At 40.5% G+C, this 24,156-nt stretch overlaps 1 protein-coding gene across 1 annotated transcript in view; it reads left to right on the top strand.

The window, feature by feature from the left end:
- The first annotated feature begins 21,191 nt into the window (after positions 1-21,191).
- Positions 21,192-24,156, top strand: part of LOC118729707 (arylamine N-acetyltransferase 1-like) — a 46,245-nt gene continuing 43,280 nt past the window's right edge. The window contains exon 1 of the mRNA XM_036457134.2: positions 21,192-21,260. The gene's annotated coding sequence lies outside the window, so the exon portion shown is untranslated. The remainder of the gene's footprint in view (positions 21,261-24,156) is intronic.

The raw sequence follows: 24,156 nt of genomic DNA, 5'->3' as shown, positions 1-24,156 counted from the left end.
TTTTCAGTTTCAAGAATGAAAATGCCCAAAACACGTTCAATCTTTTCCTTCTTGCCCTTAGAAATGATTAAAGGTGGGATTTTAGTGCCATCCAGATGAATTGCCAAAATACAGGAAATGCGTGCACTTTCGTAAGCAGTGGAGGGAATGTACACTAAAAAGGCTCCCCGCTGTTCAATTGTTGTTTGAGTTGATTGGCCCATAAACACTGCAGTTTCATCCATAGCAATCATGTTGGAAAGACTGTATTTAGAGAAGTCAGCATCATCAATAAAGAACTTGAATGCAAATGCTCGCTTAATAACTTGAGTATCTTCCAACCTAAACAATGTTGTAGATCTTCTTAAAGACAGTACACTTCGCTGAAGGAAATTATCCAGCCAGTGTTGTGATGCTTTGAAGTCTTTGGGGGCTATGTCAAACTGTGGTGCCATTGCAAGGGCAAATTCTTGAATCTGAGCCCTATTCACAACCAAAGCCTCTGCTCTCCTGTCAACAACCCATTCACAGATCAGGTCTTCCAGCTCAGAAAATAATGGTTGCTGACCTGATCCACACTTGTGCTTTTTAGCATTTCCCTTGTCCACTTGTTCAATGAGGTTACCATACTCTGCTTGCCATTTTTCAGACCAATTGGATACTCAACATCTTCTCTTTGCAGAAAGCAGTAAGATTTTGGTCCCAAGAGTCTTCCACAATTCCTTTCTCGTACTCCACGGAGTAGCTTTTTTCTTTTTGCGCTCATTTCTAGGGGTAAAAAAAATGAATTGGGGTATCAAGGTGGGGGAGAGGGATCACTTAAAATGATACAGGGGGGATCAGAGGGGGGGATCAAAATGGCACAGGAGAATCAGAGGGGGGATTACCATTTTAGTAACCCCCTTTGGTCCTCCTGTATCATTTTGATTGCCCCCTCTGATCCTGTGTCATTTTAAGTGATCCCCCTCCCCCCACCCCTGTACCACTGAACACCTTCACCAGACATCCCCCCTACCCATTTATCAGACATTTATCCCCAGGGGCCTGCCTGGGGAATGTCATTGGGCTTGCTGGGGCCTGGATCTTGGCTGGAGTAGGTCTGCCTCTGACTGAGAACCTTCAGTCATCATGAGAGCAGCCGCGAGCATCAGGTAGTGTCACCAGAGACAGACCAGCACTCACCACCTTCACCGCATCCTGTCTGCTCTAATCCTCTTGTTCTTCTACACGCATTTGCGAAAGTCTCCTCCTCTCTCCCGCCCCACGCTCACCACTCAGTCCGACCTCCGCTCCGCCTCCACACAGCAGTAACGTCAGGACTTCGCATAACGTCACGGTTTCTAGACGCCAGTCAGAGTGGCTCTAGCGACCAGTTTACGGTAAATTAATTTTCACTCTGAAGAAGAGCCTAGGGGGGCCTTATTTTCGGGGGATGCCTTATATTTCACTCAAAAGAAAGAAACTTGTAATTAGGTCTTATTTTCGGAGGATGTTTTATTTTAGGGGAAACACGGTATAATTAAAGCATTACCGGAAAACATGGGAAGACAAAAAAGTAATTCCCAAAGGAAAGAAAAAGAGGAATCACCAGAAAGGGAGTTAAATGAATTTGAGGCTAGCAGCTTATCAGAGACAGAATTCAGAGAAATGGTTATAAGAATGTTTAAACTGCTAGAGGACAAATGTACAAAACTCAATGACAATTATAAGGAGCTGAATGAGAATGTCACCAGCATGAAAAGAAAACAAGAGGAGATGAAGAACAATATAGCTGCAATAAAAAACACAATGGAAGGCTTAAAGAGTAGACTAGAAGAGGCTGAGGACCGCATCAGCAAAGTAGAAGACAAGGTAGTAAAAAACACACAAACACAGCAGCAACTGGAAAGAAGACTTAAAAAGCAAGAGGAGAGCCTAAGGGAGCTTTGGGACAACTCACAACGAAACATTAGAATAATAGGGATACAAGAAGGAGAAGAAGCAAAAAAAAAACAAAAAAAAAAAAAAAAAAAAAAAAAAACCAAAACAAACAAAAAAAAAAACCTCCTGGAAGAAATAATGACAGAAAACTTCCCTTATATTGGCAAGAAAAAAAACTATCCAAGTCCAAGAAGTAGAGAGAGTCCCAAATAAATTGAATCCCAAAAGACTGACACCAAGACACATCATAATTAAATTGGCGAACACCAACAACCAACAACAAAGCAAGAATCTTAAAGGCTGCAAGAAAGAGTCAGAAAGTTACATGCAAGGGATCTCCTATTAGAATATCAACTGATTTCTCAACAGAAACACACCAGACCAGAAGGTAATGAAATGAAATATACAAAGTGATGCAAAACAAGAGATTGAACCCAAGAATACAATACCCAGCAAGGCTATCATTCAAAATTGAAGGTGGAATCAAAAGCTTCACAGACAAAAAAGGGCTAAGAGAGTTTATCACTACCAAGCCAGCAATGCAAGAAATGCTAAAGGGACTGCTGTAAAAAGAAGATAGAGAAAGGCAAGGAGAAACACAAATACTAAGGGTAAATATGACAACAAACAGGTACTTATCAATAGTAACATTAAACATAAATGGACTAAATGCACTACTCTGGACTAAAAGACATAGGGTAGCTGAATGGATAAGAAAACATGATCCATATATCTTCTGTCTACAAGAAACCCACCTTAGAGCAAAGTTTTCACAGACTGAGAATGAAGGGATGGAAAAACATTTTTCAGGTAAACGGAAATGAGAAAAAAGCTGGGGTTGTGATACTTATAGCAGATAAAATAGACTTCAAAGTAAGGGCCATAACAGGAGATAAAGCAGGCCAATACATACTAAAGGGAGCAATTCAGCAAGAAGATATAACTCTGGTAAACATATACGCACCCAATGCAGGAGCACCCAAGTACATAAAAAAATCTCCTGGAAGACATCAAGGGAGAGATCGATAACAATACAATCATAGTAGGGGACTTTAATTCACCACTGACATCAATGGATAAATCCTCTGGACAAAAAATCAGCAAAGAAACAGCAATCCTAAATGACACACTAGACCAGATGGACCTAATCGACATCTTCAGAGAATTTCACCCCAAAGCCAAGGAATATACGTTCTTCTCAAGTGCTCATGGAACATTCTCAAAAATAGACCACATATTGGGTAACAAGCAAAGTCTCCCCAAATTCAAAAAGATTGAAATCATATCAAGCATTTTCTCAGATCACAATGGGCATAATATTAAAAATAAATTACAATAAAATCATTCCAAAAAATTCAAACACCTGGAAACTGAGTAGCATGCTAGTAAACAATGATTGGGTTATCAATGAGATCAAAGAAGAAATTAAAAACATCCTGGAGACTAATGACAATAAAAACACAATATTGCAAATCCTATAGGACACAATGAAAGCAATCCTGAGAGGGAAGTGTATAGCTCTACAGGCCTACCTCAAAAAACAACAAAAAGGGTTAATAAATAATCTAACTCATCAACTCAAAGAATTAGAAAGAGAGCAACAAGAAAATCCCACAGTGAACAGAAGGAAGGAAATAATAAAAATCGGAGCAGAAATAAATGACATAGAGACCAAAGAAACAATACAAAAGATCAACAAAACCAAGAGCTGGTTCTTTGAAAGGATAAACAAGATTGATGAACCTCTAGCCAGGCTCACCAAAAAGCAAAGAGAGAGGACCCAAATAAACAAAATCAGAAAGAAAAAAAAAGTGAAATAACAACAGACCCCACAGAAATACAAAGGATTGTTACAAAATACTATGAACAACTCCATTGTTATAAGTTATAAAACTTGGAGGAAATGGACACATTCCTAGAAAAATACAACATTCCAAAACTTAATTAAGAAGATATTAAAAATCTCAATAGGCAGATAACTATAGATGAAATTGAAGCAGTCATCAAAAAGCTTCCAGCAAGCAAAAGCCCAGGGCCACATGGCTTCACAGGGGAGTTTTACCAAACATTCAAGTAAGAACTAAAACCTAACCTCCTCAGACTATTCCAAAAAATTCAAGAGGAAGGAACACTTCCAAGCTCCTTCTATGAAGCCAGCATCACCCTATTACCAAAAACAGATAAAGATAACACAATGAAAGAGAATTACAGGCCAATATCCCTCATGAACATAGGTGCCAAAATCCTCAACAAAATTCTAGCAAATCAGCTCCAGCAGTACATCAGAAAGATCATACACCATGACCAATTAGGATTTATCCCAGGGAGCAAGGATGGTACAATATCCACAAATCAATAAGCATGATACATCACATAAACAAATTGAGAGATAAAAATCACATAGTCATATATATTAATGTAGAAAAAGCATTTGACAAAATCCAACACCCTTTCCTGATAAAAACTCTCAACAAGGTGGGAGTACAAGGATCATACCTCAACATAATAAAAGCTATGTATGACAAACCCACAGCCAACATCATACTCAATGGGCAAAAACTAAAACCATTTCCTCTAAGAACAGGAACAAGACAGGGATGCCCAGTCTCATCACTCCTGTTCAACATAGGGCTGAAAGTAGCGATCAGAGGAGAAGAAGAAATAAAAGGGATCCAAATTGGAAAAGAAGAAGTAAAATTGTCCTTATTCCAAGATGACATGATAGTGTACATAGAAAACCCTAAAGACTCCATCAAAAAATTATTAGACTTAATAAATGAATTCAGCTAAGTATTTCTGGACTTAATGTTTCTAATCCTTCACAGGTGGGAGCCCTTACCTGGGCTGAGCCTCCTGCCCAACGTAGTAACTGATGATACCAAACACCTTGGTCATCCAGGAGGACCACAAGTGGGACAAGGAAGTATAATTACATAGGGGTCACCACCCAGCTGCCCTTCTGTATGACACAAAATTAAACCACTGCTCCTTTGGGCTTAAAATTAAAGAGAGGTTTCTGGCTTGTGAGGACACCAAAGGAAGGGACCACCACTACTTCCTCCTGTTAGAGGTGTAGAAAATGTAACAAAGGGGAAAGTTGAGAAGATGGCGGCATAGGTAATCACCTGTACTTGCTGCCTCTCACAACCACATCAAAATGACAGCTAGGGATCTTATCTGAGACCTGAAAAAACCACAGCTGTGGATACCACTGAGCAGCAGTGGGGCCCCGGTTGGTGCGGTCACACAGATTCTACAGAAAGGTTGAATTTTGCTGAGGATAATGCGGGGTGTCTGGGTCCCGGCAGCGGAGGCGGCAGCTGCAGGGGCTATGGTAGCAGAAGCTGCAGAGACAAAAGCCAGCGGCAGAGACAAAAGCCCGCGTGCTGTGTGACCCAGAGGACTGCGGAAATCTGTGTCCACAAAAGCCCCCCGTTGTTGGGTCTGGCGTGATCTGTGAGAGTAGACGGGGATCCTCAAGTTTGCTAGTAGTGGGGTTCTCTAGGGAGCAACCCATTGGGATCTGACACGAAGGGAGAACATAGGAGTTCAAAAGGTAGGAAGTGTGTTTGTAATTGCGTGTAGACTGGCCAGTCGCACACCTGGCCTTGTTCCCCTGCAACCCTTTGCTTCTGATTACAAAGGAGAGACCACCCAGATTGGCTGGTCCTGAGAGATGGCAGGGGGAAACTGCTTTACTGGAAGCTGGGAAGCTGAGCAGGGAGAAACTATCTAGGAACCAGCTCCGAGACAGCCCACTTCCACAAACCGGTATTGAGAGCCATAAAGAAAGAGGGCTAGAGGAGCCAAAAAGATGGCGACATCAATCCAGAAACACTGCCACCTAGGGGCTGGAGTACAAACTGACTGTGTTTATTATTAGTTTTATGTAACCAAAAACCAAGAAACTAAGAAACCGCCAACTTAAAGTTAAGGACTAGCTTACAACACTTAGATGCAGCGAAACACAGGGAACCGCAATACTGTTAGGATGGAGAAACAGGCGTGCAAAACAGAATAACGGAGGAAGTGAATGGCCTTCACTACTGCAAACTATTTTTGCTAATTTTTTATTTTTTATTTTATTTTCATTTTTTTGCATCTTTTAAGAAACAATTTTTTCCCTTTGTTCTTCACTTGATTTTACCTTTTAAATTATTACATTTTTAGGTTCAACCAGCATTATTACTACAGCTATTTTAACTTTTTGTTTCCTTTTTCTTTTCTTTTTTTAAGTGCCATTTTTATTTTCTCTATGTTTGACATTGGAATTAGTGTTCTTCATTCTATTTTCATTTCTCCTTTAGCATCGTTTAACCCTGTCTCAACACGACCTTTACACCATCACTCTCATCCAAACCCTTAACCCTTTTGCTGTCCTGTTTATCTTAACCCTTTCCTGCTTTAGATTTCCCTACTCTTTCTGTCTACCCCCTGCTAAAAATTTTACCCTACTTACATATCTAATTTCCAATCCCCTGTGCCAAGCGCATACACACACCTCTCTAAGTTGTCTTAACTATCAAAAAAAAATTGTTTTCCTCTCTGTCCTTTTGATGCTGTTTGTGTGAATGTTGATTATATTGTATTTTTATGCTTTTTAGTGAGATTATTTTGCTTATCTTTTGTTGTTGCTGTTGCTTGCTATATTTTATTTGCTTTGTTTTTGTTTGTTTTTTACTTCTGTATTCCCTTGCTTTGCTGGATATTAGTGCGTGTTTTAGTTTGTATTAATCTCCAGGTACTGTTGCCGGCATTTGCTGGGGTTAGTGGTTGTTCTATTTAAATCTTCTCCCATATAAATACTTTGTTTCACTTTTCTCTCTTAGTCTCTTTATTATCTCTCTCTCCCTTTTTTTTTTCTTTTCATTGTTTCCCAAATTCATTTTGACACTCCTTTTCCCCCCTTTTTAACCTCTCTCTTTTTTTTTTCTCCCTCCCTCTTCTCTTTTTACTCTTCTTCTTTCTCTCCTAGCCCCTAATTTGCCTTTCCTTAGTGGTCACCTTTATTGGAGGTTATTAATATCGCAAATACATTCTGCTTTTCTTTCATATGCGGGCTGTTTCTTTGTCTCCCCATGATCTCTCTTTTCAGGATGTCTGGTTATGTAGTTCTCTCTCTCCTGCGTTGATTTAAAGGCACAAAATATAACACAACCAGGTACAACACACAAGGCACTGAACAGAAATGTGTGTGCAATATTAATAGCCTCCAATAAAGGTGACCATTAGAGAAAGGTAAATTGCAGGGTAGGAGGGATAAAAGAGAGAAGAAAAAAAAAAGAGTGGCAAAATGAAATTGGGAGGAGAAAAAAAAAGAGAGAGAGAGAGAAACTAGAACGATTCTAAGAGGGAGATGAGGAACTAGCTATATATATGGGAAGGAAACTCCAATAGAACAACCCTTAATCACAGCAAATGCCAGCAATAAGTTTCCGGGGATTAATACAACTTACAATACCAACTAATATCAAGCAAGGAAAGGGAAAGCAGAAGTAAAAACTAACTAAAACACAGCTAACAAAAATATACAAACAAAAAGAATAAGCAAAACAATCTCACAAAAAAGCATAAAACTTTGATATAGTTAACATTCAACATACAACTACAAAAGGATAGAGAGAAAGACTTTTTGCTTTGTTTTGTTTTTTTAGGACAGCGAAAAGGGAGGTGTGTATGGGCTTGGAGTAGGTGGTTGAAAATTAGATATACACAAGTAGGGTAAAATTTTAGCAGTGGGTAAACAGAAAGAATAGGGAAAATACACAGCGGAAAAGAGTTAAGATATACAGGACACCAAAGGGGGAAAGGTTAGGAAGAGAGTGATGGCATACAGGTAGGGTTGAGATAGAATAAAGCGTTGGTGAAGGAAAGGTAAAAATAGACTGTAGGACATTAATCCCAAAGTAAAATAAAAAGCAAATAATATGACACTTAAAAAAATAATAATAAAAATAAACAACAGTAAGAGAAACCAAGATGGCGGCATAGGGTAGGCACCTGAATGCAGCCTACCACAACAAATTTGAATTTAGAACTGGAAAACAGGGGAGGCATTGCCCTGAAGCACTGAGCGGCTAGCTGAGAGGAGGCTCTGCCATCTGGGAAGGAGAGAAAAGGCGCGCTGACCCCCAGAAACTGTGAAGGTGCGGAGAACTGTGTACGCGAAAAGGCGATGGGTTAATCCTGGAGTGCGGAGAGGACGGGCCGAGATTGCTGCTGGTGTACTCCCAGTGCTCGAAGAGGGCAGGCCTGGCTGAGTTCGCTACTGGCTTATTCCCGGCACACGGAGAGGGCAGACAGCTAATGCACAGCTGGCTTTCTTGTTCCAGAGGAAAACAGAATCACCCTATTGCTCTGATAGACAGCCCCAGTCAGAGAGAGGCCAGACTGTCAGGCAGCGGGCAGAGATGTCTTAGAGGTTTGTGAAGCCAGCAGCCATTACTGCGGGACTTAGGGAGGAGCCACATGGGGAGGAACCGATGGGAAAACAAAGCTTGTCTGCACCACCCTGAGACTCCACCCCATCCAAGCTGAGCACAGAAGCTCTCCCAGAGGCTGGCTTTCTCTAAGGAGGGACTGGCCAGAATCCAAAGCTTGTCTCTGCCTTTACCAAAGAGGTGCGCGAGCCTGAAACCAATCTTCCGAAACTCTCCACGAATAGGACTTTTCTAAGGCGAGACTGACAGGGAACCAAAGATTGTCTGCGCCACCCTGAGACTCTGCCCCATCCAAGCAGAGTACAGAAGCCCTCCTAGCTGAGACACTGCTGACCCTCACAGCCAACTGGCTTGGAGATCAATGCTTCCCAGTGATAAGCAAGGCTTAACAACAAGATTGCACACATAGCCCACAAAGGGCTATACCAAGACTGTCCATCTCAGGTAACTGGGAAGGCTGTGCTACTGGGCTCTACCTGAACACCTAACACACAAAACTATTTCATCAAATCAGGAAAACAACTAAAATGCAGACAAGGCACAGGACACAAAGGAAGGAGATGGAGGAAAAGAAAAGAATGGACATTGAGTTCAAAACCACTGTTATAAGGCTTTTCAATAATACCCTAAAAAAGGCTGATAAAATAAATGAGACCTATGAGGATATGAAAAGCGATCATTTAGAAATAAAAAGAGATTAACTAGAAATAAAGAAAACATTGTCTGAAATAAAAAATATTACACAGAGTCCTAAAAACAGACTGAAAGATCGCAAGAATCAAGACAAAGATTTAGAACATAAAGAGCCAGAGGACACTCCTCTGCAGAAGCAAGAAGATAAGAGAATTCAGAAAGTTGAAGATAGTGTATAATTGAAATCTCTGGGATAATTTGAAGCGAACCAACATCAGAATTATGGGGATCCCAGAAGAAGAGAGAGAGCAAGATACCAAAAGAATACTGGAAGAAGTAGTGACAGAAAACTTCCCCCACATGGGGAAAGAAATAGACTTACAAGTCCAGGAAGTGCACAGAACCCCAAACAAAAGGAATCCAAAGAGGACCACACCAAGACAAATCATAATTAAAATTCCAAGAGCAAAAGACAAAGAATATTAAAAGCAGCAAGAGCAAAGAAGGTAGTTGCCTATAAAGGAGCACCTATACAATTGTCAGCTGATTTCTCAACAGAAACCATGCAGGCCAGACAGGAATGGCAATGAATATTCAAGGTGATGAATAGCAAGAATCTACAGCCAAAAATACTCTACCCAGCAAAGCTATCACTCAGAATCGAAGGCCAAATAAAGAGCTTCACAAATAAAAATAAAAAAGCTAAAGGAGTTCATCACCACCAAACCAGAATTATATGAATTGCTGAAGGAGGTTATTTAAGAAGAGGAAGAAGATAAAGATAAAAATTATGAACAACAAATATGTAACTATCAACAAGTGAAACTAAAAACCAAGGGAATTAAAAAATCTGATGAACAATATTAACTGGTGAATATAATAGAATCAGAGGTTTGGAAGGGGAGTGGACTGACGATTCTCAGGGAAAAGGGGAATGGGGGTACGAGAAGAGAATGAAAAAAACTGTACACCTATGGATAAGGACATTGGGCAATGGGGAAGGACAGAGGGTGGAGTGGGAACCTGGTGGAGGGGCACAATTGAGGGGGGGGAGGAGAGGAACACATTTGTAATAATCTGAATGAAGATTTATTAAAAAATAATAAACAAAATTAAATAATATAAAAAGGTAAAATAGTAGTAATAATGCTAATTACAAATAAAAATGTATTAATTTAAAAGGTAGAATAAAGTGAGGACAAAAGAAAAAAATAGTTTCTTGAGTAGATGATGCAAATAATGAAAATAAAAACAAAAATTTAAAAATTTAAAAACAAAAATAAAAATATTAAATAAAATGTGCAGTAGTAAAGGTCATTCACTTCCTCTATCATTCTGTTTGGCATGCCTGTTTCCCAGTCCAGACAGTATTGTAGCTCCCTGCATTTCACTTCTCCTCAGTGTTGTAATCCAGTCCTGAATTTTAAGTGGGCCTTGCTTTGATTTTTTATTACACTAGGATCAATTTGTGATTTAGCCTCTCAGCTAAATCATATTGTATACTTTAATAAATAATATTATTTGTCAAGTATACCTCACTAAAATTGGAGGGGAAAATTAAATTCATGATTTTAAAATTCTAAATGTTTATGTTCATTTAATTTGATTAAGTTCTTATTGTTGTTGTTATTTTTGTTTTGTTTTGTTTTATGCTGGAGCAATAGGGGTTTGTGAAATACATAAATTTGTTTTCTTTTTGAAACCCCTCAACTTTTGTGCAAGCTGTTTTGAAGTTGTATAAATGCTGTAATTTACTTTTATTATTCATTCTAGGATTCTGGTGTATTTCTACCCTCCAATACAGCAATTTTCAACCTATTGCATCTCATAGAACACATAAGCTAATTACTAACATTCCACAGCACAACAGAATAATGTATTTTTTGCTGATTGGACAAAAAATGTATAATTTTGATTTTTTTCATACTGGACAGCTATTGTTGTGTTGGCTGTTGACTTTTTTTTTATTTTTTATTTGACAATCTAAGGGAAGAGAGGTCAGTGCCCTTGACTAAATAGTCAGGTATGTTTTAAAAATTCTTGTGGCACACTGGTTAAAAATCAGTGCTCTAATAGCATGCAGATTTGACCTCAGCCACCATTTCCAAAAAGTGATGGGTTAACTCATGGTTTAATGCAATCCTAATTATTTAAAGCTCACGAATTTGATATGGACCAATTAGTTTATTTATTTATTTATTTATTTATTTATTTATTTATTTATTTATTTATTATTTGCTTTTTTTCCAGGTCAAATCCTTTCAAAAATAATTTACAAATTATACAGGTAATAATGTTCATTATATAAAACTGGGAAAATTCAGAGGTATAAGCAGATAACAAATCATAATTCTATACTTTCTGGAGGCAATTGATGTTAACACTGTGGGCACATTCAATGGTGTGATGATAAATGTTTAACAACCATATTGTGATTCCAGTGTGAATTCCAACATGTAATCTGAGTGTTGGTTGATATTTTTGTTTATATTAACAAGTAAGATAAAAGTGAAACATATGTCAGAGTTTACACTTATTTGTCAATGACACAAACAACTTCTTTGATGATTCAGATATTAGTTTTCAAATGCTAAAAGAATGTTTCCTAACACATGAGGATGTGTTAGTTATGCAGTAGAAAGTCTCATACATGGGCACTGCTACTTCATTTTCTTCCATGTGAAACTATAATATGTTAGAGACAATTTAAAGAGACTCTTTATATTATTAGATTTCAACCTGCTCTAGAGCAGACAAACCTTGTCAAAAACAAAACAAAACAAAAAACCCAAACAAGTTAGTAATCCAGAATGAAAGGGGGAAAAAAAAGGTAAAAATAAATAAATTGTAATACTATATCCAATAAAGATTAATGTCCAAATATATAAAGAATTTTTACATCTCAACAATAAGAAACCATATAACCCAATTAAAAGTTGAACAAAAGATTTGAATATATATGTCTCCAGAGTTTATATAAAAGTGGCCAAAAATCTCATGAAAAGTTGCTCAACATCACTAAACATTAGGAAAATCAAAATCAAAATTACAATGATTTTATCATCTTATACCCATTAGGACAACTACTATAAAACACACACAAAATAAATGTTGGCAGAAACATGGAGAAATTGGAAGGCATTGTGCCTTGTTGGTGGGAATGTAAACTGTACATCTGCTTTGGAAAACAATATGAAGATTCTTCAAAAAAATGAGAAATTAAAATATGATCTAGTGTGTCCATTTCTGAGTATATACTCAAAAGAATTGAAAGCAGAGTCTAGAAAAGATATTTGGGTGTTCATGTTCATAGCAGCACTAGTCTAAATGTCCATCAATGGATGAATGGATACACAGAATCTGGCATAGAATACAATGAAATATTATTCAGCCTTGAAAAGGAATGAAATTTTGACACATGCTAGTACATGGATACGATTTGAGGTTGATCACACATGCCCACCCACAAAAACCCAAACCCTGTAAGGTTCCCCTTAAATGAGGAACCTGGAGAAGTGAAATGTATAACAACACAAGGTAGGATGACAGCTGCACAGAGTTTCTGGTAAAGAGAATGGGGAGTTGTTGTGAATGTCTATAGTCTTCAGTTTTGTAACATATAAAACATCTGGAGACTGGTTGCACAGCAGTGTGAGTATATGTAACAAAATTGAACTGCATAATTTGAATGATCAAGATGGTAAATTTTAGGTTATGTGTATGTTAGCACAATTTTAAAAAGTTGGTAGAGGCTAAGAGCCTCTGATTTTGTGATATATTTCACATGCCATTCCCATGCACACCGCTTTCTAACCTTAATACCCTCCACCCTTTTATAACAAGTAGGGAGCCAATTTTCATGAAAGGGAACAAACACAGTGAGGTTTGGTATGTGCCTGTGACCTTAACCAGTGACCTCCAGGACGCTGGGCTTGGTCAAGTATGGCTCAGAGTCATAAGTACGGTCCCCGAATACCAAGATTACAAAAATCCCACATGAGCATATTTAGGAAAGGTGGAGGACCATGTTCTAATGATATCCCAGTCACACAGAAAAATGGTGAAACATTCCAAAGTTCGATCCAGAATGCGGGCTGGCATCTGGTGGAGTATTCCCATCCCCAAAAGCACTTCACATCAATGGAAAAGACTCTTAGCAACAAAATAAAATGAGTGATGTCCATGTCCACTGCAAAGGAATCCACAGCCCTAGAATTCCCTCTGCCTGGAATACTCCACGCTCATTCCATCTCCTGTTTAAACCCCATTCATTCTTCAGGTTGTAGCTTTGTCATTTCTCCCCTTGGAAGCCTTCCCCCACTCCCCGCCAGCCCCAGCCCCATCCACTCACACACAGATCTTCTCTGAGCTTCAGTCACATCCTCTTACTTAACCCTTTTGCAGTTCATATTTGTTTACTTGGATGGAGTTGTTTACTTCTTGTCTTCCCCACTAAAGCGTGAGTCCCATGGTGGCAAGGATCAGGTTTATCTTATTCATCATGGTTACAGCACCCAGCACAGCACGAAGTTCCTACTCAACAAAGGATTCTGAGCGCCTCTGTCTTAGACTCTCTTCTGGCAGGGACCCCGCCACTGTCCCAAGTAGAGATGCGATGCCGAGAGTGACAACTGGAGAAAGGATGTTTAGAACTGTCCTCACAATCTTCCAAGAGTCCCCGGGTTTTTCCACCCCCAGGATGCCCAAGCTCCTTCTGCCTCTCATCCCACAAGGTGCATCGAAGGGCAAAAGCATTCATATGAAAATATTGATCCTTCTTTCCTTGACAAAGGCTTCTCTTCCTCCGATACCCACACAGCAATTTCAATCACTCCTCCAGCTGCTTTCTCTCTGTGACAGGATGTCTCCATCTTCCAGGATGGGGTCATGCCTTCCCACAGAAGCATCAGGGGCAGCTAAGCGCTGCCAAGGGAGCTTGGACCTCAATGAACTGCATTTTCTCTTTGCACATGTTGCTATTTCCGGTTTTTTTCCATTATTAATAAAGTCTTTCCTACTCATCAATATTTCAGAGATTTCATCCACCCAGTGCCTGAAGACAGAGATGAGGTAGAGGACCTTCTCAGAGGGCAGTTATCTGTTGCAGGAAGCGGCTTTTACATGCACGGCTCAGCTGCAGACCCCAGAGCTGAGTTATGAGGGCAGAAGGTGGGGCACCAGGAATTAGGTAACCCATTCCTACCAACTCAGTGTCAACAACATGATTTAGGTTGGCTTAAAATCCAGGTAACATTTTACAAAGCCATTTCCCACAACTATCAGGGGAGCAGTCACCTGCAGAGCATCGAACATACCCAGATAGAAAAGTACCTACCTCCATCTTATCCTTATTCCTTATACTCCTTAAAGTAGACGCTGCCTGTTTGTCAAATACATTTGGCACTTCCTTTTGCTCAGGATGGAATTTTTAATGTTCCTCCTGGCAAAGAAAAATCAGAGGTGTACACTGTTAAAGCAGTAACATTTTTTATTCGGGGCTATTGCCATACGGGAGAAGAGAAGACAGTGTCGAACCAGGCTCCGTGTGAATGCATCATGGGAAAGTGGGAATTGGCAGTCAAGGAGCAGGGTCGAGGTTAGAACATATGCAGTCACTGAAAGGAAGCATCAAGGGTAATGGAGACCCTGGCTAGCCTGGCCTACCAGTATCTCGGCTGAAAACAGCAAGGGTGATCGAACCTCACCTGGGAGGTGGGGAGAATGAGGAACCCAGGTAGATGCTGAGGGTGCTCAGAGATGGAGGGTGGGAGACTCTAGCTAAACTGACTGAACAGGGTTCTTGCCAAAACAGAATTTTACAAGTCAGAGCACAGATGGGCCTAGGAGAAGGTTCAGGAGGCTGACGACAGTTCGGTCAAGCAAAGGATTTCTGTCATTCTCTATCCTCTGCTACCCATTCCAGGCAAGATCTTGGAATGCCTATTTTATATTAATTAATTAATTTATTTATTTATTTAGTTGGTTAGTTAGTTAGTTAATCCTCACCCAAGGATATTTTTCCATTTATTCTTAGAGAGAGTGGAGGGGAGGGTGAGGGAGAAGAGAGAGAGAGAGAAACATTGATGTGAGAGAGACACAACGATTAGTTGCTTCTCACATGTGCTCCACTAGTATTGTGCCCTTACCAGTGTCGAACCCAGAAACATTTAGTCTGAGGGCCGATGCTCTATCCACTGAGCCGAATTGGCGAGGTTTAAGGGCTCACCTGCTCTTCCTCCATCTGGCCCCCAGGGTCACTGTGGACAGAGAGGCACTCCCTCTCTTGCCCATGTAGCCTACTACTTGTGCCATTACATGATCTCACATGAAATGACTTGTGTGTGTAACTGGACTGAAAGTCAGCAGAGAACACCTACAATAGTTTACTTATCTTTGTGTCCACACCACAATGCATGGCACTCAGTGAGTGCTTAGTAAGCGTTCATAGGCTGAATTTCATTGAACTGTTAAATTTGTGGATTAAGAGTTTTGGTGTTCAGTATTTATTCTGGACCTGCCTTCCTATTTCCTAATTTTTTTCTGATTCACCCATTACCCTGCCCCTTCCTGAGAATTTGGAGTCTACAGGGAGGAATCTTCATTGTTGAAAATGTGATTACCAGAATATGTATATTTCCAGAATAAGCATATTTTAAAGGATAGGTTTTTGTTTTGTTTTTAAGTATTGTGCCTACAGATGAGATTTAAAACCTGCAGCTAGAGAAGCCCTGTTTATCAATTATCTTGAAGTAATTTTTTTCATTTGGAACAAATAACTTTTTATAAAATTACTATAGTCCCTGTGCATGAAATTAGTGCACAGAGGGGTGGGGGTATCCTTCAGCCCAGCCTGCACCCTCTCCAATCTGGGACACCCATCTCATAATTCAAACTGCTGGCTCCCAACTACTCGCCTGCCTGCCTTCCTGATAGCCCCTAACTGCTTCTGCCTGTCAGCCTGATCACCCCTAACTACTCTCCTGACTGCCTGATTGATCCCTAACTGCTCTCCTGTATGCCTGATTGTCCCTAACTGCCCTCTCCTGCTGGCCATCTTGTGGTGACTATCTTATGTCCACATAGGGGCAGGATCTTTGACCACATGAAGCAGCCATCTTGTGTGTTGGAGTGATGGTCAATCTGCATATTATTCTTTTTATTAGATAGAGGCCTGGTGCATGGGTGGAGGGCAGCTGGTTTGCCCTGAAGGGTGTCCCAGATCAGGGTGGGGGCTCCCTTGGGGTGTTGGGCAGCTTAGGGAGGGGCCTGTGGTGGTTTGCAGGCCGGCCATGCTCCCTGGTGACCTAAACAGAGGCCCTGGTATCTGGGAATAATTTATCTTCTACAATTGAAACTTTGTAGGCTGAAGTGGAGGCCTGGGCTGGCCAGTGCTGCAGAAGCTTGGCTTCCTCCATTGCTGGGGACAACCCTAGCCTTCTGCTTTCTCCAGCTCTGTGGCTGTCACCATTTATATTGGGATTTATTTATCTTCTATCATTGAAACTTTGTAGCCAGCAAGGGCAGGCGAAAAGCTTGGCTTCCTCCATTGCCCAGGGAAACCCAAGCCTCCCTCCTGCTCTCCATGGATGCAGCCATCTTGGTTGGGTTTATTTGCATATTTGCTCCTGATTGACCAGTGGGCGTGGCTTGTGGGTGTAGCAGAGGTGCTGTCTATTTACATATCACTTTATTAGATAGGATGCCACTTGTTTTTAATTTCCTGAAGTCTTCTGTATGTAGGAAAAGTGAGTGTGGTCTTGCCAATGTGTGCACCATTAGCAGACGGACTTGTACAGCGTTAAGCGAAGCCAGCTCCATATTCATGTCATGAGATGCTTCAAAGCGAAAACCCATTTAAATTAAAAACACACTTAAATTAATTTCAGTATAATTCAGGTTTTTCATCCATATCAATGGAGTCAATGTAAAGGTTTATTCTTTCAAAGGTTAAACATCTGACCTTTTTGTAAATTTTTTTGTAAATTCAATTAAAAATTTAAGATTGAAAACAAAATTGTGTGCTTGTGTATTTGTATTGATTATACTAATTTATGCTTTGGTGACACAAAGTCTTAGAAAATGATATTCTTACTAAAGTAAGCAATCTATGGAGCAGATTTTATACTCATAATTGGTTGTGGTGCACATATATTTCATACTTGTGTTCAGATAAGCTTATAATATTTTATTAATCAAAGAAAAGTTTTACAACCCAATATTTACATATGTATACCAGAGTTAGAATAACTGAACTCCAAAATTATTGCCTAACTAGACACCTGACGCAGGAAGATTCATGCAGAATGGGCCTTCCTTACCCTGGCTGCTGGCACAGCATTTGCTCCTTCACACATTGCCGAGAGGACTGGTGTGGGATCCCTTAACACGACCCGCGTGGTTCAGGGCCCACTCAGGGTCCGGTTTCTGGAGAAGGCCGCATACTAAAATGAAGAGAGAGACTGGAAAAGAGTTAATTTGGGAAAATAGGAGCCAGGCCGGAAGTCTACCTCTAGTGGGAAGACTAACTGCTCTCTCTGGCCTTTAACCATTTCTTTTATTGAGATTCTGAAACAAAGACATCTCTTAAGGAGGAAGTTCTAACAGCAGAAAATCAACTTACATTTACATATGATTAACAAATTAAATTTTCCTCAGGCACCACTATCTCAACTAGACAATGAGTTAATGGCTCTGCTAGCTCTTTTTACATTTTATCTCCAGTGACAATGCTAGGTTTTGGTTCCCTGTTCCTGGTTCCCAGCACACTGGAGCAGCTGGTGCTGTGAAATGCCTGCATCATCACCATGGCAAGCATCCCATCCCAGCTGCTGGGCCTCTGTGCATGCAAATTAACCCACCACCTTTGTTGGGTTAATATGCATAGTAATGCCTGATTGGCTGGTGGGTATCACAAAGGTATGGTTAATTTGCATCTTTCTCTTTCAATATTGTAGATTAACTTCTACCTTCTCTCTCTCTTGTTTTTTAGGTATCCAATTTTTTCAGGTATATGTCCCTATATAACAGTATTTTAATTTCTTTTTAAATTGTGATGAAATACAAATAACGTTTTTTTATTGCCAGTATTACAGATGTTCCCCGTTTTTACCCCTTTCCCCCCCTCAACCTAACCCCCACTCCACTCCAGGCCTTCCGCACACTATTGTCTGTGTCCATATTCTTTAGTTAATCCCTCTCCCCCGACCCCATCCTCTCCACCGGCCTCCCCTCTGAGATCTGTCATTTCCTTTTTCAACATTATTCCAGAAGTCCTGGCTAATGCAAAAACCTAAGGAAAATAAAAATAAGTACTGTGACATAAACATCACAATCATCCTCTTAGGAGAGAAACATGTATACACATGCATCCGTGCACAAAAAGAGTGTGTGTGTGTGGGGGGGGGGGGGGCGGGGGGTGCTGTAATAGATCTAACTGATAATTTTTATCATAAATGGATGCTAGATTTTGTCAAGTGATTTTTCTGCATCTATTGATCGGATGACATAATTTTTATCCTTCATTTTCATGTGGTATATCATGTTAATTGATTTGTGGATATCGGACCAACCTTGAATCCTGGGAATAAATCCCATTTCGTCATGGTGCGGTGTTCTCTGATCCAGGAAACTCAGAGAACCACATCACCACATATAATAAATAGCCCAAAATGGACACCTAGGAATATCATATTAAAACTATAGGAAAGCAGAATCAAAGAGAAAATCTAGAAAGAATCTAGAGGGGAAAAACATGCTTTTTGTATAGAACAATAAGAAGTATTATATGAAATTTTTTTTTTCAGAAACCATGCAAGCAAAAAGTGAAATATTTGAAGTGTTGAAAGAGTCCTCTTGGTGTGGCTCAGTAGTTGAGCATCCACCCATGAATCAAAAGGTCACTGGTTGGATTCCTAATCAGGGCACATGCCTGGGTTGCCTGCACAATCCCCAATGTGGGGTGTAGATGTTTCTCTCTCATCAATGGTTCTATATCTCTCTTCCTTCCTTTCTCCCTCAAATCAATAAAACATTTTTTTTAAAGGAGAAAAGTTCAATCTTCTCTCCTAAAAAAGGACTTGTACATTTCTTATTCTTAAATTATCTAATAGATAACAATTGGTTCAAAATAATAATAGGAACAATATATTGTGTGATTATGGCTAATTGGTAAGTGAAATGAATGACAAATATGATGAAGGATGTGAAGGAGGATTTGGAATACTATACAGTATTATAAAATATCTGCATTATACATGAAGCATTACCAGATTAGTTGTGAATGTATGCTGCAAACTCTTGGGCAAGTAATGCAAACATTTTTAAAATAAGTACAATTGATAAGCTAAGAGAAGAGAGACATGGAATCCTAAGATGTTCTACTAAAACTAAGAAGGCAGAAAAGGCAGAGGAAAAATGCAACAAACAGAAAACAGTTAAAAATATGGTATATATTAATTCAACTATTAAATAACCACTTAAAAGTGAATAGTATAATTACACTAATGAAAGGACATACAATCTAGCCTGAGCTGGTTTGTCTCAGTGAATAGAGTATCGCCCTGTGGACCAAAGGGTCCCAAGTTTGATTCTGGTCAAGGACACATGCTGGGGTCACAGGCTCGATCCCAGTAGGGGGCATGCAGGAGGCATCTGATCAATGATTTTCTGTCATCATTGATGTTTAAAAATATATTTAAAAATAAAAAGACATACAATTGTAATTAATGAACAAAATAGACCAGAGACATAGAAGCGAGGAATAGCCTGTCGAACACCCAAAAGGAATTAGAACTTCACCCAGTTGGGTAATTTACCATGATGGCTTCAGAGCAGACTCACTTTACACAGCACAATTTAGAAATGACATTTATTAACTGTCATGATCAGATTATTATTTAGCAATTAATAGCGAGGATGCAAAACAAAAACCTACATTAAAACCCTATGTTGGAATGTTTTACATTTTCCACAAAACAGAAACTAAAATAACTTTTATAAAATTAATCACAAAAGGAGTCCTCAAGTTTTTTTGCCCATTCACATGAGTATTGCCTAAGACATGTCTTCTTGGTAGTAGCTAGGCCTTGCCACCACTGTGCTTGGCTGAGTTCATAAATCTATTGTAACCTGTAGCTTCCCTATAATGTCTCTGGCTCTCCTCCCCTGCTAAAATTTGTTTCCTGGCAGTAATTAAAACCTTCTGCCACTGCTATAGCTACTGCTGCTGCTGGAACCGCCATAGCCACCTTGGTTTCATGATTTGGCAAAGTATAGGCTTCCACCACCATAAGGTCCAGAGCTTCTGGTGCCAAAGTTTCCTCCTTTCAATTTAATGAACAAACTGAACTACCACGCAAAATAGAGACAGACTCATAGAGAGCAGGCAGACAGCTTGGGGTTGAGAGGGAGGTGATAGAGAGGAATTAAGCAAAGAAGAAAAAAAAGGAAGAGAACTCATGGACATAGACAACAGTGTGGTGATTGCAGGGGTGAAGGGGGATGGTGGAGGTGGAAGAGGGCATAGAAGGGATAAATGGTGATGAGGAAATCAATCAACCAAGGTTTCCTCCTTTCATGGGTCCAAAATTTGAAGATTGTTTGTTGTAATTGCCAAAATCCTTGTAGCTTCTGCCACCTCCAAAATTGCGTCCACCACCACTGCCAAACCTGCATCTGTCTCCTCCACGGTGATAGCTGTCATTCTCGCCATAGCCACTGCCCTGGATTCCATAGCCCTGTGCAACACTTCCACAGGTTCTGTTTCCTCCAGAGTAACCAGGATTACCTCTTCCATAGTCACCATCATTATCAAACCCATGATAGCCATCCCCACTACCACCAAATCCACCACCATCATGGCTGCCACCAAAGCTACCTTGACCACTGAAATTTCCCCCACGACCAAAGTTCTCATTCCCACCAAAACCACCTCCACAACTTCCTCCAAAGTTTGTAGAACCAGTTTGACCTATGTGGCTGGAAAATCTGGCTTCCTGTTCCTTAAAAGCAGGAACTGTGTTAAATACAGGACATATTTCTCACAGCCTGTGGCTGGGGCTCATCATGTAATAAAGCTCTTTAATCTTCTCCAATGAATTGATTTGGAAAGGAGGAGCATAAGGTCAACCTAAGGCCGCACACCTACATTTCCCAGAGATCCCTGGGTGACGACTCTACCATAAGTAGACTCCAGGGGAGGCGCAGTTTGGAAAGCTCACTTCTGGTGCTGGCTCTGCAAGAAGGAGGTTTGCAGTCACTCTGGTCCTGGTGTGGGCTCTAGCAGACTTGGTAAGTAGCTTTTTTATGCTTTGAAATTGGAGATTCATCCTATCTCAAAGGTGAGTCCAGGAGACTAGATACTGCACCATACCTGAATTTCACATCCAAAGGTATTTCAAAAAATTCTGACATGCCTTATAGTGTAATGGTGGAAATAACAAACCTTTGGGTCAAACTTTCTGGATTAGAGTCATAGCCATACCACATCCTCGCTGTGAGGACCCGGGCATCTCTAAAAGTCAGTTTTTTTGCCAGTAAAATGGAGCTCGTTAGACAGCTTACTTAAAAGGCTTGTGAGGATCAAAGAAGAGTATAAAACCATGCATGTGTTTCAGGGAACTGAATTTCCATGTTGGAGAACAGAAACAGTGATGCCCATCTCTTCTGTCCCAAACTGGAGTGTCCCAAGGAGCCCAGGTAGTTCTGTTGGCAGCAGGTTCATAACTATTCCTACTCCCTCTGTATTATGTGATTAGAACTTTAATCCCAAATAGCCAGGGAGACTGAGCTGCATTGTCAAATTATTGGCAGGAGACTCAGGGAGAGGATCTCCAGGAGCCATAAACTACAAGAATCAGCTCCTTCCCTGCTAGGCAGCCTGAGCACACTCTCCCTGGCAGAGCTGTGCAGGGTTCCATGGGAGGGCAGACAGCCAGAAGCCAGGGCTTAAGGGCTTTCAGTTCCATGCATTGCTTCCCTGCTCTGGTGCAATGTCCACTACAACAACTGGGTAGGCGGCAGATGCTGCTGCTTCGCTCGCTCTGCTGTGCGGATGGCTGCGGGCTGGGTGCTGTGCGGGCAGCGGTAGGAGGAGGCGGCGAGGCGGGTCGGGAGACTGCGGCGGTACGATGAGCGGCACGCGGAGTGCGCTGTACGAGCCGTCACGCGCGACCTGAAGACAAAACCCCCGCCCTCCCATACACATCCATGACAACCCCCTGCACTCGCCGCCCCCGGACACGCTCTACATCCTACTCCGCCTCAACCGCCTCCTCCTTCCTCCTCCTCCTCCTCCTCCTCCTCCTCCTCCTCCTCCTCCTCCTTCTTCTTCTTCTTCTTCTTCTTCTTCTTCTTCTTCTTCTTCTTCTTCTTCTTCTTCTTTTCTACTTCTACTACTATAAACTGCTCCTTCCCTTTGGAAGGGCCCTCGCTTTAATTTCATGCTCACTGAACTACTGGTTCAAAAGGAAGTTGTTAACTCTCAACTATTTACTCTATTCCACTCAGAGACTTATTTTGTTTGCCTATGTGCTTAAAGAGTTCAGAGCAAACTTTCATGAGCAGACTATCTCTGGATCAATCAGCTTTTATTCTTTTATATTAGGCTCTTGAATACAGTTTCATTTAAAGGGAAGAGGAAAGATCTATAACCAATTGCTGTTGTATGAGAAAGAATTCCACAGATGGGGAACAAGTCAGTTCTGCATATGAATCTGCTCTGCAGGGATAAACCCAAGAGGGTGATTTGCAATATCCCAGAGGGATAAATCAAACAGTGGGTTCAACTTCAATACCGACCATTGAACAAAATGACAGGCATTTCTGCGATCCACAAAAAGAGGTCACTCTTTCGTCTGACATGCAAGGCCCTCTGAAATTGGCCTGATTCTGTTTATCTGACCTTCCACACCACTTTCCAAAATTCACCACTCACATGTCTCAAGTCAGGTTCCCAAGATTCAGACAGACAAGGATTTATGTGCAAGTAATTTATTATGAAAGTGCTCCTGGGAATAACCAATTAAATATTGGAAAAGTAAGACTGGATAGAGGAAGAATCCTAGCGTGTATGAGATTCAGAAAAATCCTCAGCTTCAGCTTGAGTTTTAGTGTGGCTATGAATTGTCTTAGACTTTCCCAGCCACAATGCAAGGTTACAATACCTTGATCAGAAACTCATTCACTCAAAGTTGCCCTGGCAAGATAGGAATTCCCTGGCTTGCCAGCTGTCTGCATAGGAAGGAAAAAGCAACTCTGGGAGTTCTTAAGAGGTTCTCCAAAGAGAGGCTAGGGTGCAGGTCCTTAAGCATGAGGACACAGAAGCCATTCCAGAGGCACAGTGAAATGGTAAAAGACATCTGAAGGAACCTGGGTGGTACAAACAGAATTCTCCTCATAGTAACCTCAGTCCTGAATCCTCATCAATCCTAACTGCCCCCTCTAGGTACACTGAGCATGCTCTATTCATACCCCCTCTCTATGAGGTGGAGGCCAGTAGGTCTAATGGGTTTCATTTACTTTAGAGAATACCCTCTCCAATTCCCTTCAGGCTCCACTCTTCCCCAATTATTATACTGGTTGCTTCCTGCCTTTCCAGTTCAGTCATTTAACCAGATGATGTTCCAGTGGTAAGCAGGCTTGATCAAATTTTCCTAGAAATTTGGTATCTTTGATTTTCACATGTAATTTTTGCTTTTGGTGAGTCACTCCTGGGTCTTTCTTCTTTCCTGAGATATACTCAACATTGATCTCAGATATTGGTTCCCTATAACATCTGTCTTATTGATTCAGGTCATCTGCTTAGACTCCTACTTTAATCATATCACGTACATAGCCACATTTCCATTTACTAAATCATAACCTTTAACTAAGATTAATATACAACATCATGTCTGGCTTGGCAACTTCTAAGATCTGAGTTTAAATACTAGATAAATGAGTAATTTTGGGGAAATAATTTAAATCCATAAACTTATAACTTCCTCTTCTTTTTTTTTTTAATAGTATACTTCTTTTTTTTAATATATTTTATTGATTTTTATACAGAGAGGAAGGGAGAGAGATAGAGAGCTAGAAACATTGATGAGAGAGAGTCATCAATCAGCTGCCTCCTGCACACCCCCCACTGAAGATATGCCCACAACCAAGGTACATGCCCCTTACCAGAATCGAACCCGGGACCCTT

This window comes from Pipistrellus kuhlii, unplaced genomic scaffold (genome assembly GCF_014108245.1).
Source record: "Pipistrellus kuhlii isolate mPipKuh1 unplaced genomic scaffold, mPipKuh1.p scaffold_m20_p_3, whole genome shotgun sequence".
Lineage (NCBI taxonomy): Eukaryota > Metazoa > Chordata > Mammalia > Chiroptera > Vespertilionidae > Pipistrellus > Pipistrellus kuhlii.
The sequence above is the reverse complement of the archived record's forward strand: the minus strand, read 5'-3'. Positions and strand labels throughout refer to the sequence as shown.